The following is a 17,549-nucleotide window of genomic DNA, read 5'->3' as shown; positions in this document are numbered from 1 at the left end:
AACAGTGTATACATAGAAATGTCTGCAGTGCTGCAGCACCTGTTGGTTTTCAATTCTGCGTTTTGAAGTCTCAAAACAGCATTTTTTTCCACTGCCATGTTAGATTTTTAGGGAAAGATGTTATCATATTTGGACTTGTCATTTGTTATATTGGCTAGCCAGCTTCATTTATTAAGATTTAGTGTGCAATACACAGCCACAAATCTGCTGCTAAAGTTATTTTTCTTACCATCAGTATACCACAGACTAAATAGTTGACATTTTACTTTGTAGATAGCAAATCATTTTATAAATAAAGCAGTTACATTAAATTTTATTGATATAGCACCAAATCACAGCAGCTGCCTCGGGGCATTTTATATTGTAAGGTAAAGATCATACAATACTACAGAGAAAACAGAGAATCCAGAGAAAACAGAGATATTCCAACAATCGTTTGACCTCCTATGAGCAAGCGCTTTGGTGACAGTGGGAAGACAAAACTCACTTTCCTGGGGCTCAGGGATTGGGAGCCATTTGATAGGACTGGTTGGGGGTGATGGGGAGCAAGACAGGACAAAGAGACACGGTGGAATAATTAAAAACTGTCTGGTTGTTTTTTACGTGTTAGACAAATATAATATTGTATTAAAGTACTCTAGTTATGCAAACATAACATTACATAACATTTGCATCATCATTCTATTTAAATGGTTTTTAACTACATATATTTAGACATAGATTGTATTGCAGCTGTATTGTTAAAAAGCTCAGTGATATTTCATTGTTGAATGATTTCATTATACTAAATGAAAAAATGCTGATCTTTAGCCATTACAGGAGACAAAGGAAAAAGGCAGAATGAACCAAGCTCAAATTAGAAACATTAAATATAATGTCATCCACATTTTTATGTTGAAGATGTCATAAAATTCAGTGGACCACAACATTTGTATGGTACCCTGTTCCTAATGCATTTGTTTATTAGCTAAGTCTCCAATATTTCAAGTTACTTAGGGGGTTAATCTGTGGGCATGCAGAGTTTCATGTTCAGCTTCATCTTTATATAAAGGTCAAGAGCGAGGCAATCAGGAAGCTGTTAGAAAAGTATAGAGTCATGGAAGAAATCAAGTAGAGTAGCCAAAGGGTGATCAACTCTCAGAGAGGAGCTGGAATGGAGCAGAGAAACTGAGAGAAAGAGGGAGGCTGAACTAGATTAAACTGAGCCAGGCTTTTCAGGTTGAGAAACAGATCAAATGTACCCTAGAAGTGTTAAAAATGGGTTATGATTGATCTGATGCTGTTGTAAAAGCAACCCATAGCTCAAGTTAGAATCCATGTCATGTCTATCAAGACACAAAAATCATTTGTGTTATACATTTTTTGTTGACTCTGTTTTGGCTCCTCTCATTCGGGCACTATTTTTTTTTTCCATCCTTAATTTGTGTACTTTTGCTTTCACTTGCTGTTTGGTAAAATTTGGGAACCAAACTACTTTACAAAGATTGCAGTTTAGATTGTGATACACCCATTTCCAAATCTAACCATGCACCTTTAAAAAATAAATGGCCTGCTGTGCTTAGATCTGACGTCAAGTCAGTTCCAAGCCTTTATTTATTTATTTTCATGCCTCATATATGGGTCTGGACATGAGTCTTGGCAGACTGGATGGATGGATAAATACACAAAAATAATAGCAGTTTTCACCTACAACAGTGACAAATAAGCCACAACAGTAGCACTGTTCTGAGCAGACTTATTAATGGATTTCAGTTTAAATTACATGGCACAGCTCAAGTGGAGGGATTTTCGGATCATATCACCTACAGCCAAAACTTCAGCAAGATACTAGGAACAGGCCACAATAGATACCTGCAGTTGCATGAGGTAGTGATGAAAATTGCCTTCAGGCTGCACTGTAGGAGTGGAGAACAGAGAAAACATGAATTTCTTATGTACATTAGTGACAGGTGCACACTTAGACACCTACACACATACAGTACACAAAAATATTGACACTGATTTGTACACACACATGCACAAGCACACACATGCAGCTCGATAGGTGGTCTGACAGAAGTGGTTCATTGTGCATGATTGCTCCTAAAATTTCACTGTGTTGCATCAGCCAGCCGACTCTGTTTTGCTAAATTAGTTTGCCCTTGTTTCCTAGAACAAATGAAACAGTAGAGTATGCTGTGCAAATGACATTTAGAAGGCATATTTTATGTAAATATATACGCTGTATACATATAATAAGATACTGATAATAGCTTTTTAAAGATTCATAGAATATGTTCTTTGTCATTTAATACTTTTTTCTGTCATAGACTCCCTCTGCTGTGTATCATATTGCATATGTAAGTGTTGATATTTCTGTATGTTTGCGCAGTCATGATGTATGTTTTACTGTTGACGTATCTGTCAGAGATCCTGAATTGTTTCACTTGCTCTGGATTTTCACTTCTGGCTATGATGGATGTGATTCCCTTTACAACTGTACTGCTTGCAATTTCGTGAACTTACATGCAGAGGGGGACTCTTGCTGGAGTATAGACATTATAAGCCAGCTAGCAGCAATTGAAATAACTGTATTCCAGCTCGGTAAAGTTGACATCTCTATCCTATTACTGTATAAGAGTATAAGCAAAATCAGAACAAAGGACCCTACAATCCTCAGGTAGTTGATGCCTCTATGCCCCTGAGGGGTAGCCTATTGCTTGCAGTCACCAACAAACATATTCAATACTGAATATGTGTCTCGCTGAGATATGTTAATTCCACAAAGCTAGTCGTGTTTGCATCAGACAAAGAGGTGAGCGCTTCCTTTCTGCTGCCGGTCCCTGTCTTTACAAGAGTAATAGCAGATGAAGTATGGCACGCCACTAGGGACATCCTTGTGCTATTTTTGTGCCATGTAAAGATGATCATGATAAGTTTTTGCCCTGTTTGGGAAAACAATATACTGAATACAGAATACAGTCCAGGTGAATAATCAGCAATCATGGTTCAGGCTTCCACTTTTTAGTACTCAGGGTAAATTAAAAGTATTGAAACGGTCACACTAGGAAGAGAAAAGTGCTTCCACAGTCCATCACATACTGCCACTCTAGGACTGAAACAGGGGGGAAAACACGAGGAGGATGTAGATGTAGCGACTGTCTTTCCTCTAAGTAAAAATGAGACGTGTGAAAAACCTTGTGGATGCTACCTTTAATTTTAAGGAGAGTGCAGATGTGTGCCCCACACTGGAGGAATCTCTTCTGCCCGACTTTAGTATCAAATATGTTTTTCTTACATACACAAGGAGCATATATATTGCCCGTGGTTTTCTCCCTCTGGTGGAGCAAGACCTCACTTGAATAGTTTCTCTCTCCTGCTGCTTTCTTGGTGAAGTCACCTGCCCTAACAGGTATTGCAGGGTTACAGATGGCCAGCTTACAAAACAAAGCGATCAACTTGTTAATAGAATTCTGAGAATACAGTCTCTTGATCCAGGGAGCTACTGAGGCGGCTAAGGCTTTCATCCTATCAACATATTACAGTTCTATTTCACTTGTTAATCTGAGTCAAATATTATTTAGTTAAGACTTAACTACCTACAAGTGTCCAACTATCCTGTAAGTGTCCAAGATAGCAGTATTTTAATGTTTTGGAAAAGATAAAAAAGATTTGGACACTAAGCTAAGGATCATGATTTGTTTTTCTTTTGGCATAAAATAAGTCAGCAGTCACTTTTTGTGATTTTTATTTATGACCGTTTTAAACTGCCTTTTATTACATTACACTTAATATGACTATTCAGACTTATCTCCATCTACCCTGTAGCCATTTGATTCTGCGTGTCACAGTTAATTGCAGTTTATCAAAGGTGATGTTGCTTTTCCCACCAGGTTACATGGCAAAGTGGCATGGTCATACTTGGCTAGTGAGAGAGAGCACCTTTGTAAGGTGTTTATTTACAAAACCTGACTGGTTGCCCCGGCCCTTTGATTAAATTTAACTACAGTGCTTTCGATGTCAGGTTGCAAGACATTTTAAAATTAGTTGTGCCTCTTAGTCACACGGTACTTCGTAAAACTGTATTTAAAATAATATGGTGCCTAGAAATTGAATGAGCTACAAAAACCTGTGACGCTACATTATTTCTGTCTGCCCATCCTTCTACTCCTAAACTGTATATGTCTTGTGTTTATGTGTAAACACTCGCTTGAAAAAGAGACGTCGATATCAGTGAGCCAAACTGTTTAAACGCATGCTTTAATAATAACCTTAATAAGCTGTTATAGATGCAGCAATACTTTTTGCTAATTGGAACAGCTTCATTGTTTGACCACCGCATTTCATCATGATGACCCTGATGACCACCACAAGCACACATCGGTCAAACAGTAACGTTGTTCTACATTTTAACTTCTTTAGTCTTTATCCTCTTCCCTGTACACCTTTTTTTCTTCACCCTTCATTACAGGGAAGCCGGGTTCTTAGTTTCCTAATGGGTAAAAGGAAGCCTTGTTTTATACCTCAGGACACACACCAAAAAATATATCTGGATAATGTTGATGGTAATGAAGTGGGGCAGGCTATTACTGAAAGCCACTGGTTTTCAAAAAAACGTAAAGCTACATGCTTCACGATACCCTTCTTACGCTCACTCGTGGCTCTACATATGTCAGGGCATTTGCACATGGCAGCAGACATCATGTCAAGAATTGCGACAGTGGATATTTGGGATCACAATATTAGACTGATTCACTTCCAGAGAGTTATACAGTGTAGAGTCTGCCTCTGGAATGCAATGCTCTGTCACACCCATGGCCCTATAATTTGTTCTATGCCTTTTCTTCCTGATTGTCTTCCAGCTACTCTTCTATCAGACTGATGTGTAGGAGCAGGGGTTGATTTTCCAGTGGAGATAAAGTCTTGATCTAACAGAGAATCTCTGATTAATTGTAACCTTTGTTTTAGTCCCTTTAGAAATCTTTAACTATCAGTGATTCCACACTAGCAGGGCTGCTTCTAAAGGTAAATTGTAGGATGTAGACTGGTATGTCTTAAATAAATATCTTAATTTGACAACAACATGACATTTATAAAGAGCGGAGCAAAGTGATAGTCATTTAAGAACCAAGAGTTCACATGTTCTGTGTGTTTTCTGAGAAGTGCATGCCAATAAAGTATGCAAAGTGGGATTTAGGTGTGCGTGGTTAAAAGTACATAAATAGGTTTAAAATGGTGTTAAAACCGTGTGACATTTTGTGCAAGGGTGTGATTATGCAGGTATGATAATGATGCTTTTGAGCATTGTTAGTGTCTGACGCTTGCTTGGTTTGTTTAACTAATTAAATAATTAATCATTTCATTACCTATTCATTTATTTGTTCGTATATTTACCCGCTTCATCAGTCACTCATTGAATCACGTAATGTGTTACAAAGCCTTGAATATCACCATATGTTAATTATATTTTTCGGTCAGGTGACAGTTCACAGCTATGAAACATTAGTATTATTTTTGTTACACTATTATTATTCATAACTTCTGCTGCATTTGGCTATTTTTTCATCAAGGCAAGTTTCTGTCTGACAAAGAGTCCCATCTGCAGACAGAGATTAACATTTCTAAATTTTACTAAGTACTTTTAATGGCCCTTAAGTACAAAATGGACCTCATTATATTTGAGTAAAGGGTCATGCATACATTACTTATCTGGTATCTTTTATTCGAAAAGAGTGGCTTTAATACAAAAGCTGCTCTTCAACAAATATTCATACATGCGCCACTACACGGTCAAGCAGATGGATCGGTGAGCAGTTCAAGCGACTAAGTTATGAAGTAAATAAGAAAGTGATTGACAACTGCAGAGTCTCTGATATACGAAGGGAATCCCAAAAGCAAGGTCTTCGTTAGAAAATCACTCTGTTTACTTTCTATAATATCTACATGATTTTTAAGGCTGAAGAATTATTTTCTTTTCTACATAATCACCATTTCGGTCGAAGCATTTTTGTAGATGCTGTGGCAGTTTTAGAATGCCCATGTCATACCAGCTTGCTGCCATGTCCTTCAGTAAGCATTGAACGTCATTTTTGACCTCTTCGTCGGAGCAGAATCGCCTTCCGGACAAATGCTCTTTCAACTTAGGGAACAAACATTTTTGACATCTATGCATGAGTGTCCATACACGTCTGTCAAGTGGCGATGAATTTCAACTGGTTTAACACCTTTTGCGTTCAAAAATCAAATAACTGCGCGAACTTTGCACTTGGTGGTAGCGTTCAACGGGAGCTCCATTTTCAAGGGCTGCCGAGCCAAGATTGAGCATCCCAGCGAAGCCATGCAAGCTTGTTTGGAGGAAGCACCCATCACAACAGTGTGGCCAGCAGCCGTACGAACAGTTTCTCTACGTCAGGGGTTTAATGAAAATAGAACATAAACTTAGCATAACAAAGCAGGTTTCTGCTAACTGCAGTTGTGTATTGCATCTCAAGGAGAAAAAAAAGTTGTTGTGCTTGGATATAGTGTACATGGTTGCTCCTTCTTCCTGTCTGTGCGCTCAATGAAAAAAAAAAATGCAGTGTTTTCTTTTTCATTCTGATGTGCACTGATGTGCGTGCTGAGATCAGTGTATAGAAATGCACAACATATACTCACATCCACATGTGCGCACACAGTACTGCCAGGCCTGGTTTCCTCTGTGAAGTTTCGAAATGTGTTTTTCATCATGGTAACAAGAATACGTACAGGCCGTAGCAGCAGTTACTGTATGAGTTTGCCCACAGAATTGGTATTTTTAGCTATTGAAACATCATATTTTCCAAATATATTATATCTAAAAGTTAATACAAGTAATTTTCTTCTTTCTTCTGAGCATCACGGGGCTGTTTCGTTTTAATGTGGTCTTGGCTGTAATGTTTTAGTCTATTCTGTTGCCTTGTAAAGCAAAATGCAACAATGTAGTCTTGGTTACGCATAGATTCAGCCTAACTTTAACACTGTTATCTTTTCTACCAGAATATGTGTGATTCTAAAAGCTGCACATCTTTCTTTTCTCTGTTCTCTTCTGCTAAATTTGATCTGATCTCATTGTCTTTTCAAGCCCATCCCTTCTTTAAGTTCAGTTCTAGTTTTCTTTCATATGATTTGCTTTTCTCTTTGATGGCTCTGCTGTGTTGATCGTTTCTGTTCTGTTCTGTTACTGTTACTTTCTGTTACTTTCCTGTTATTTGCTACATTTTTAGTATCTCTGCATCAGGTGCAATGAGTGACAGTTATTGGTCTGGTGTCAGTGGTTCAGGCTTAGGCGTTACCTCTGTTTAAGGCTGATCTCATTTCCTGCACACTTCCTCTGTGGGGTTAACGGCTGGCAGACTTGTGCACATCCTGGCTGAGGTACATAAGAGGGAAAAAAAACAGTCATGGCAGCTAACAAGTGGAAAAAGATACATTCCAGCAATTAATTGGACATAGCAGTCATAATATACTATTACACACTTAATTGTCTCTTACAATTATTTAAGCCTGAAAATATATACTGGTGACATTTTTTTTAAATTAATTAATAAATTGCAATTACGTAGTGAGAGGTATTGACCAACAAAACATGAAACTTCAATAAAATCATTCCAGTTTTGGAATAAATTCATGTGATAGGGTAAATATAGCTGTTGCCCTACTTATTTTATTTGATAATTATTTGATGTCAAGCATGTAATTTAAACATTAGTGAGTTTTGTCCTCAAATATAGTTTCATTCTTGGCCTGAAACTGTGAAACAAGGACAGCAATTCAACTGACACCTTGCGTGCAGTTAAACATGCGTGCTTGTACGTGTGTTCATCTGATAAGTCGGCTGTGTTTCTCGGCTCTTTACCAAATTAAATTAAAGTTTAAAGCACAGCTCGTGTTTCAAATACCAGTTTGCATGAATGAGGACACAGATGAAAGCTAACTTAAATTATGTCCATAACTTCCTAAGTATCTAATGAATTTATTTTAGTTTTTCTTAAATAGATACTGTGTAACACTACTGAATATTCAATGAGGTACCTTGCAATGGTACAGTGTAATATACCATTTGGACCATAATGATAGTCCCAAAGTCTTTGTTTTTCCTGTCTGGCAGACAGACTAGGGGCCTTGAGCAGAAGAAGAGGAAGTGCGATAAACTGTAGGTGGAAAATATGGTGGGTGAACAAGTGAGGCGGGGGGTCGTATGTGACGAGGGAAGCTGGTGTTAGTAACCGCATGCAAAGATAGAAGGAGAAAGATAGGCCGGCCTCGAAGTTCGTCCCTAAGCGAACCCTGCTCTGGTATTTCACATGCTCTATGCTGGCTGAAAATGGACATTCTTATATAAAAAACACTTTTTTTCTACTCTTTAGCCATGGCAGTGGAGTTATGGGACAGGATGATGTAGCTAAAGAACCTCTAAAGAACTTCTGGATGGATTAACATAAAATTGTGCATTGAGTTGCCATGGCGCTGCGCTGAGTAGGAGCCTGCTGCAGCATTTTATAGTATAGGGATTTTTGACTTCATATTTGGTACTGCGATATGAACTTGTTGTTTTTATATTGGCCCTATGAGGATAAAGAACTGGTCAATAAGCATATTGTAAAAGCAAGCCTACGCCTAGGTTTCCCTACCCTATGAGTTAAAAGTCACCTCCGATCAAACTCAAATCAAATTACAGACGTGAGATATTTTTCATCTAAAGTCACCACCATCATTATCGCAGCATACTGTAGCGAGCTGCTCAACTCTAAACTATTTAAAGAGCTTTAAGATGCAGATGTGGAAGGAAAAATAATTACCTCTCTTCTCTCTTTTCTCTCTGAAAGCAGAGGAAGAGGCACTTGGTTCTGTACCTCTGAGCATTCCCAGACTGCTGGTATTCTCATATGAAAAGTAAAGCTTCATATTTTCACGAGTCTCCTGAGTGATCATTAAAGTTCTTTATGTTATTTTAGATTTTTTTTCTCAAAACAATGCAATATTCATTGATAATCTATGTTGTGACGATGAAAGTGGAAGTCTTTAGATGTTTTGCAGTGCTGGACATACTTCTCCAGAGTTTTACATATTGTATGAATAGATGTTCTTAATGTAGTATTTGTTCCCTTGTGGTCAAATTGTAAAAGCTACTTCTCGAGAGTTAAAATGCACATATATAGAGAGTATATATGTGAATACACTGTTGTGTTGGAACTTTTCCTAGATACACTGTTCAACGAAGAATTTGCAATGTAAAGATATAAAGAGGGAATTTAGTCACCTTTCACCTGTGTGTGTGTGTGCATGTGGATTGTCACTTGCCGAGTGCATGTTATTACATGTGAGTCGCTCCCTTTGAAACTACTTTCTCTTCAGATCAGTGTAAGGGCAGACAAACACACATGTGCACACACGCACAAAAACACAGGCGTGCGCACAGAAACAGAAACAATAGTGACTTTCATCCCAGTAAGGGACTCGACATCAACGGGCTTTTAGCGTGTTTTACCAGACTAGCACAGGTTAGTGGCTATGATTGTTGTGACATCCACCACTTCTGAATGTTTCACATAAAATCCACAGTGATGTTCCTATAGCATACAGGAAATGCCACACTGAGGCCCTTTTCCCTTTTAATTACAGGCCCTTGTGCAGACATATTGTTTTTTTTTAAAAACAGATTTACAAAAAAGCATTTAAAAAGTGCTTTCATTGTTTTTTTTCTTTATTTCCATACAACATATTAATAACACAAAAACAGATTGTTATCAAACTTTATTTTGCAGTCAGAGATACAATGAGTTGCGAAATGTAACTCTTACAGATGTGATTGCATATTCCGAGCTTCTGACTCGAACCGCTACATGATACCCGTATTTTTAAAATCAAATTCTAGCAGTTTAAAGCGATGGCAAACAGCTATATATGAGGACTTTTAGTGATGCAAATGCTCAAAATGTTCCACAAAAGTTAATATTTATCACTGGCTGCTTTCATTCTTGTTTTTTCCATCGTGCTGTCCTCTTTAACCTCACCCGTCTTCTTCAGTTTCCTGTAAGCTTCTGTGTAGATCTGCACTGTGCAAACACATACATAAGAAACAGATATAAGAATTTTTAATTTTAGTGCATTTAGTCTTTATGGATAAAAGTTTCAATTAATTCAAAAGGGTAAAAGAAGGCGAATATCTTCTTCTTCTCTCCCTTTAGTGGTTGCCACTTTCTCACCACTGAAAATCTTAGGAATACAATTCTGCTGCCGCCTCCTGTTTTCTCAGTGACACGGTCTCCAAATCATACATCATAGCAAGTCTCACTAATACAGTGGGGCAAAAAAGTATTTAGTCAGCCACCGATTGTGCAAGTTCCCCCACCTAAAATGATGACAGAGGTCAGTAATTTGCACCAGAGGTACACTTCAACTGTGAGAGACAGAATGTGAAAAAAAAAATCCATGAATCCACATGGTAGGATTTGTAAAGAATTTATTCGTAAATCAGGGTGGAAAATAAGTATTTGGTCAATAACAAAAGTACAACTCAATACTTTGTAACATAACCTTTGTTGGCAATAACAGAGGTCAAACGTTTACTATAGGTCTTTACCAGGTTTGCACACACAGTAGCTGGTATTTTGGCCCATCCCTCCATGCAGATCTTCTCGAGAGCAGTGATGTTTTGGGGCTGTCGCCGAGCAACACGGACTTTCAACTCCCGCCACAGATTTTCTATGGGGTTGAGGTCTGGAGACTGGCTAGGCCACTCCAGGACTTTCAAATGCTTCTTACGGAGCCACTCCTTTGTTGCCCGGGCGGTGTGTTTTGGATCATTGTCATGTTGGAAGACCCAGCCTCGTTTCATCTTCAAAGTTCTCACTGATGGAAGGAGGTTTTGGCTCAAAATCTCACGATACATGGCCCCATTCATTCTGTCCTTAACACGGATCAGTCGTCCTGTCCCCTTGGCAGAAAAACAGCCCCATAGCATGATGTTTCCACCCCCATGCTTCACAGTAGGTATGGTGTTCTTGGGATGCAACTCAGTATTCTTCTTCCTCCAAACACGACGAGTTGAGTTTATACCAAAAAGTTCTACTTTGGTTTCATCTGACCACATGACATTCTCCCAATCCTCTGCTGTATCATCCATGTGCTCTCTGGCAAACTTCAGACGGGCCTGGACATGCACTGGCTTCAGCAGTGGAACACGTCTGGCACTGCGGGATTTGATTCCCTGCCGTTGTAGTGTGTTACTGATGGTGACCTTTGTTACTTTGGTCCCAGCTCTCTGCAGGTCATTCACCAGGTCCCCCCATGTGGTTCTGGGATCTTTGCTCACCGTTCTCATGATCATTTTGACCCCACGGGATGAGATCTTGCGTGGAGCCCCAGATCGAGGGAGATTATCAGTGGTCTTGTATGTCTTCCATTTTCTGATGATTGCTCCCACAGTTGATTTTTTCACACCAAGCTGCTTGCCTATTGTAGATTCACTCTTCCCAGTCTGGTGCAGGTCTACAATACTTTTCCTGGTGTCCTTCGAAAGCTCTTTGGTCTTGGCCATGGCGGAGTTTGGAGTCTGACTGTTTGAGGCTGTGGACAGGTGTCTTTTATACAGATGATGAGTTCAAACAGGTGCCATTCATACAGGTAACGAGTGGGGGACAGAAAAGCTTCTTACAGAAGACGTTACAGGTCTGTGAGAGCCAGAGATTTTCCTTGTTTGAGGTGACCAAATACTTATTTTCCACCCTAATTTACGAATAAATTCTTTACAAATCCTACCATGTGGATTCATGGATTTTTTTTTCACATTCTGTCTCTCACAGTTGAAGTGTACCTCTGGTGCAAATTACTGACCTCTGTCATCATTTTAAGTGGGGGAACTTGCACAATCGGTGGCTGACTAAATACTTTTTTGCCCCACTGTATCTTGTAAACCTTCCCTTTCACTCTGGCTTCTGTCTTTCTGTCACAAATCACAGCAAACACTCGTCTCCACCCACCCCACCCTGCCTCCACTCTCTTATTCACCTCTCTTGTGCACTGCTTGTTCTCTGGAATGGTGAACCCCTAGTGTATAAACAACCTTACCTTCACTATCTCTTTCTCTCCTTGCATCTTCACCTTTCCACCTGTCTCCCTCTCACTGTGACACATGAAATGTTGCGCTTGTACTGTTCTTCCTCTTCTCACTGGTGAAAACCTCCACCTCTCCCAGCTCTCTTTCACCTGTTACCTAATCTCACTACACATCACAATTCTTACCGATGATCTGCATGTTTGCGACTCTTCAGACAAGAGGAGGTATGTTTGTGGCCCCCATGTGGCCGGGTTTTAACAAAGCAGAAATATGATGGGTAAAAACAACAGTTGCTATCTTTCGTTGAAATCTTTTGGTTACCTTGAGTAACAGGTATTGCATCAAATCACCACAGATGCTTAACGTTGCCCCTTTAGCAACAGAATTCTTATAACAGGACTACCACATAGCACATACGTCTATAGTACATACTCCTATGATGAGATATTTGTTTGAAACTGGTGGAATATCAAGTTAATTTTTAACCTCCTAAGACCCAAACTCTTCCACGGCATGCATTTTTAATTTCTCTTTGATAGTTGGGCATATTGGGGCCCAATTAACGTAAATACAAAGAATTACCAGATCTTTTTTTTTTTTTACCTTGTTTTTGTTTTTAAGAAAAATAAGAGCCACATATGAGGATATTTGTTTAAAAATTTGATAGAACAGTAGCAGTATAATGTCCTCGTAAGTGGATATCAGGCCCTTGTAGAGCAAAATTGAGTATTTTGGTCTAAATAACCCAAAATGTGATGTCCACATATGTGGACGCCAGGTCCTAGGAGGTGAAAGGATCCAAACTACCTTTGTGATAACATTCAGTGCAGCTCAGATTTGGGCCTCAACAGTGCAACATGCTCTTTCTAAATTTCATAGGTTGCCTTGCTTTCTGCCCTTATCTTTTACCACTAGCTGTCCAAAAATTTAAAAAAAATCCCAAACTGTCACTCTCCTTACCACGCTGTACTGTTACTGGTTGGAAAAAAGCACCAACCACAGGGCCAGCTTTTCTTATGAAGGATCTGCACCGTAGGGTATCTATGCCCAACTGGCGTTGTCGTCACTGAATCAATATTTGGAGCACAGGGGCTGTGACTATTATCTACAGACAAGAATTCAAAAAGAAAGATGCTGGCATTTGAAATTCTGGGAAAGTTATTGTAGGATCATTACTAAGCATACTGGAAAGTGTAAACTATAGCCTGAAACAAGTCAGAGTTTCGATGTGAAATGAAAAGAGCCTCATGAATCACTACTCTTTAATACTATGTCATTAAAAAAAAGAAAAAAAAAGAACTGACATATAAATCACTAGATGTCTGTATTATTCCCAGGGGGCATGTATGCTGTGCACAGTCAGGCTGCTTTTTCCCCCAACATGCCAGTCTGGCAGACTTCACATCTGGATCACTGTTATTATCACAGTCATAACATTCAACAGGGCATGGTATTCCAGGCACAACTTCCAAAACTGGAAATCAATTTTGGAAATTAAGTTTATGGGTTGTCTATAAGTGCAACATATTTTTAGGCCTAAGAATATGCGATTAACAGACAACAGCACTCAGCATGTCTGTGCCACATGTAAAAAGTTGAAATATACCATAAGTATACCTAAACGCAAAGGATGAGTAGCTTAGATATATAGTTACAGTACTGACTCCCATAAGATTCACTATGCAAGTGTAGTATAAGATAAGATTTTATACTGATAATAGGGGAATTAAGTGCTATCTTCTTAACTGTAGCCACATGGGAATATATTGTGAAACAAACTAAAGACAGCTATTATGGATTTATCCTACAACATTAATTAGACAAAATTAACTCCAGAATGGATCTCTCATACGCCAGACAGTCAGACAGTCCAACTACTATATATTACTGTGTGTCATCTAGCAGTGAACACTGTAGCTGTGATTCACCATGACATATCTAAACAGCCACTCTGTCTCTTCTACGCACATACACACACAGACACACAACTACAAAGAACAGTTGTGCTAGCATGTATTCCTGCACAGTTCTTAAAATGGAACCGTTCACACTTCATTGCAGTAGCCTCAGCTTATCAAACGCATAATCACCGTCTTTATCTGAGCTACTGATGTGTCACAACAACACAATGGAAGAAATGTTACCATCCAGCATATGAATGTCTGGTCATCTCTGTACAGTGTTTGTACTGTCATCATCATCATCATCTTCTTGGCCATGCAAGACCAACAGCAGCCTTAAACGCTCTGTTTCTTACTCACATCATTGGTCTAAACAATTAAAATCAGCCAACGCAACAGTCAATTCAAGTCATACAAAGGTGATGTTGAAAGGCGAGTAAATGAAGGGTTGTGAAGAAAAAAAAACACATTGTGATAAAAGGAAAAGAGTAAACGACAAAGAAAGAATCAAATAAAATAACATCCCAATCCTGATCCTGCCTTATTCCCTGGCTCACTTCCTCTCTTGTTCTGCTCTTTCATTTTCAACTCATTTTGCTGGCTCACTTCTTCCTCCAACACCCCCTCCATTCTTTCTGTCACTCTCTCCCTCCATGAGCAGACAGGCAGAGACAGGGAGACTGTTGTTGTGCTTGCAGTCTGACACTATCAGCTCATAAATCCCTGTCAGCAGCTTGTATGCCTCCTCTCCTCTCTCCCTCCCCGTCTCTTATCCTCCCTCCCTTCACTGGTGGAGAAACAGAAGAACCCAGTGACCTGCCAGTGAAGGTTTGACTGGCACAACCACACACACATTTAGAGAAATATATATATATAGAGCATATACAGTATATACAGATATATAGATAGTCAGACAGACAAGCAGACAGACAGACATCTCTGATTCTCATGCCTCCCCTCGACTGTCTCTCTTTTGCTAGGTTCCTTCCTCCCTGTCTTTCTTTCCCTCAGGCAATGTTTGCCGGCAGACAGTCGTCACTGACAAGAGCTTCCTGTGGTTAGGGGTAAACACCTGGGTAATGAGGCCATGCTGCACAACAACCCCAAAAAAAGCAAAACAGATTCACAGACCTCACTCACTCTGCCGAGTACTGTAGACTCACAATCGGGTCACGCAGCCACACAGGGTCACACGCGCAGTCACACATGCAAATAAATCTCACAGGAAAACAAGCACAGACATGAACACATTTAAGCACATACACAACCGCACATGCACATAACTGGTTCAGACTGAAAAACAAGAATCTAGACGGAGTGGACATGGATTCAAGAAGGTTCTACTTTTGTGCCGTCACTAGTAATTTGTTCCTCAAATGCAGAAAGAAATCCTTGTCTAAGTCATGTCAGCGAAACACTCAGTCAGGATTTTTGACATACTGCAAATGCTCAAACTGAGTGTGAAATGTGAGTGCTGCTGCAGGGAAGAACAGAGCTGCCTGTCTCGACTGCAAAGTCACAAAAGGACTTTTCCACTGCAGGCAAGTTATTGGCCCACACCTGAACCTGTGCCAGCTGTCTAAAGTGCTGCCTTTGTCACTCCAGCATTCTTGCAGCCTACAGGAGATGGTACAAGCTGAAGTTTGGTGGGTGGTCACAGGACTGCGCCGACTTTTTTTTGTGTGTCTCTGTGTGTGTCTGCTTTCGTGTGACGAACAGACACATCATCACCACTCAAATATAAGTGGCTATCTGTCTAACTGTGAGTTGACTGTAGGGGGAGCAGTAATACATCGTATTTCTGCAAGTTTGTGTCTTGCTTGCTCAGCAAGGGTCAGATAAATTGCTGGTATTTTTTATTACTGACAGATTCTGTTGTTCATGGAGTTCTAGTGGGGAAAAACAGCTCTTTGTCACTAGTTTTTGATGAACCTTGAAAAGAAGGATCCAGTGACCCACCTCTTACACTTTTTCACATATCATATAAGACTAGATAAATAAGTGTGGAGGAGCTGCAACAGAGCAAATTAAATTTTTAAGTATGACAAATGTCCCTGTTCAACATGGGCCATAAGCAAAGACACAAGGACACATCTCTCCAGATTACAACTATTCTCGGAGAATACTGAGCCACTTCATGTATATTTTAAAAAGCTTTGATTTACAGACGTACATTTAAATGCATCCTGGATGTGAAACACAAAAACCCATCACGTGACTGGGTTGGGCAGCAAGCACAGTATGTTTGTTTTTCCCCATTCCTCAAATTTTCACTCTTTTTATGAAAAAAAAATGAAGATGCACTCATATTCAAAGCTCTGAGGCAAAATAGACAATTTCCCTATCAGCTGTAACCAATACTTCATTTTCATGCCACTCTTGCTTTTTACATTGTGCTTTTATCCAAATTGATTTTGTCACAACAGAATTACATCTTACTGCTCCACTCCTTCAAAATATTGTGCAAGTATCAAAGCCTCAAGAATCTTCCATGTCAAAAGCACTAGAGTGCAAATGATTCACTCAGCAATCATGTTAATCTGTTATCTCTGGACAACAAGGCGCAGCCTGCATCGCATGTCTCATAGAAGTAACAGGGAAGCTTGCGGTGAATCATCAGCCCTACCAGACCCGCACGGTCTTAAGGGTTGTTTTAGTTTTGAGGAGGATTTTTTTTCTTCTTCTTTAATGGTCTTCATGCAAGCTATTTTAGATATGGTTCAACTGAGCAAAAACACCATGTGTATTGTATGGTAGTATCTGGGTTTGCACATGTCTGTACGCGCACGCTTGTGTGGCCCGCATGTCTTTGTGTGCAAAGGAAATGGCTGACAGTGAAAAATGTGACCAATTCTAATTTTAATTGCCGAGTGAAAAAACAGCCTCTGCATTTGTGGGTTCTGTCCAGACGAACAGAGGAGAAGGGGTTTAAGCATGAAAGCGTATTCCTTATCACAATCAAAAAGTGTTTTAACATACCGGCATCCCTTTGAAGTTAGATTAGCAGCAATATTGGAAAGATCAGCCCCAGTCTTAAACAATGGAAATTGAATAGGGGAAAAGAAATGACTTAACAGAGCCAAAGGTAAAGTTTTCCTTTTGTTGTTCATCTTTTTTCCCCCCTTGAATTTGGCCTCATACAATTTTCTGATAGATTCTCTTGTGCAGAGCGACTCTTTTTTTTTTAGTATTATTATTATTTCTTTTTTAACATAAAATTGCTTCATGTCCAACCTAGGGAATGGATTGAGGGGACTACGGCAGAAAAGAAGAAAACTTAATTTGACAGCGCAATTTGAATTGGAGATCCTTCTTAGAGGATTTGAAGCCTGGAGTGACAGACGAAATTGTACATAGGCACAGCTAAGAACTGTAATCACAATAAGCCTATATAAGCGTCTTGATTGTAAGGGTCTGAAGCCACACGGTGGCTGTCTTGTGGAGCAGCAATCTACATGCAGAAGCGCACAGTGGAAGACACACACATCCACATGCAAATACACAACAACAATCAGCTATGGACTTACAAGTCAAAATTCCCATCAATACAAGAAAAAGCCACTCCTTACATAAAGACATGGAAACCCATGGGA

The 17,549-nt window shown here is 39.5% G+C and overlaps 1 long non-coding RNA gene across 13 annotated transcripts in view; it reads right to left on the bottom strand.

Annotated features, from left to right (window-relative positions):
• Positions 1 to 378: 378 nt before the first annotated feature.
• LOC120722077 overlaps positions 379 to 17,549 on the bottom strand; it is a 115,523-nt gene continuing 98,352 nt past the window's right edge. For 7 of the 13 annotated variants that reach the window (XR_005693327.1, XR_005693332.1, XR_005693330.1 and 4 more), the window contains one exon: positions 8,094 to 10,052. This is a non-coding gene — a long non-coding RNA (uncharacterized LOC120722077). Of the gene's footprint in view, positions 7,367 to 8,093; positions 10,053 to 17,549 lie in introns of those variants that run through there. The other 6 variants (XR_005693331.1, XR_005693337.1, XR_005693336.1 and 3 more) reach the window with 4 other exon arrangements.

This window comes from Simochromis diagramma, unplaced genomic scaffold (assembly GCF_900408965.1).
Source record: "Simochromis diagramma unplaced genomic scaffold, fSimDia1.1 OVJJ01000618.1, whole genome shotgun sequence".
NCBI classification, from domain to species: domain Eukaryota; kingdom Metazoa; phylum Chordata; class Actinopteri; order Cichliformes; family Cichlidae; genus Simochromis; species Simochromis diagramma.
This window is presented reverse-complemented; position numbering and strand designations above follow the sequence as displayed.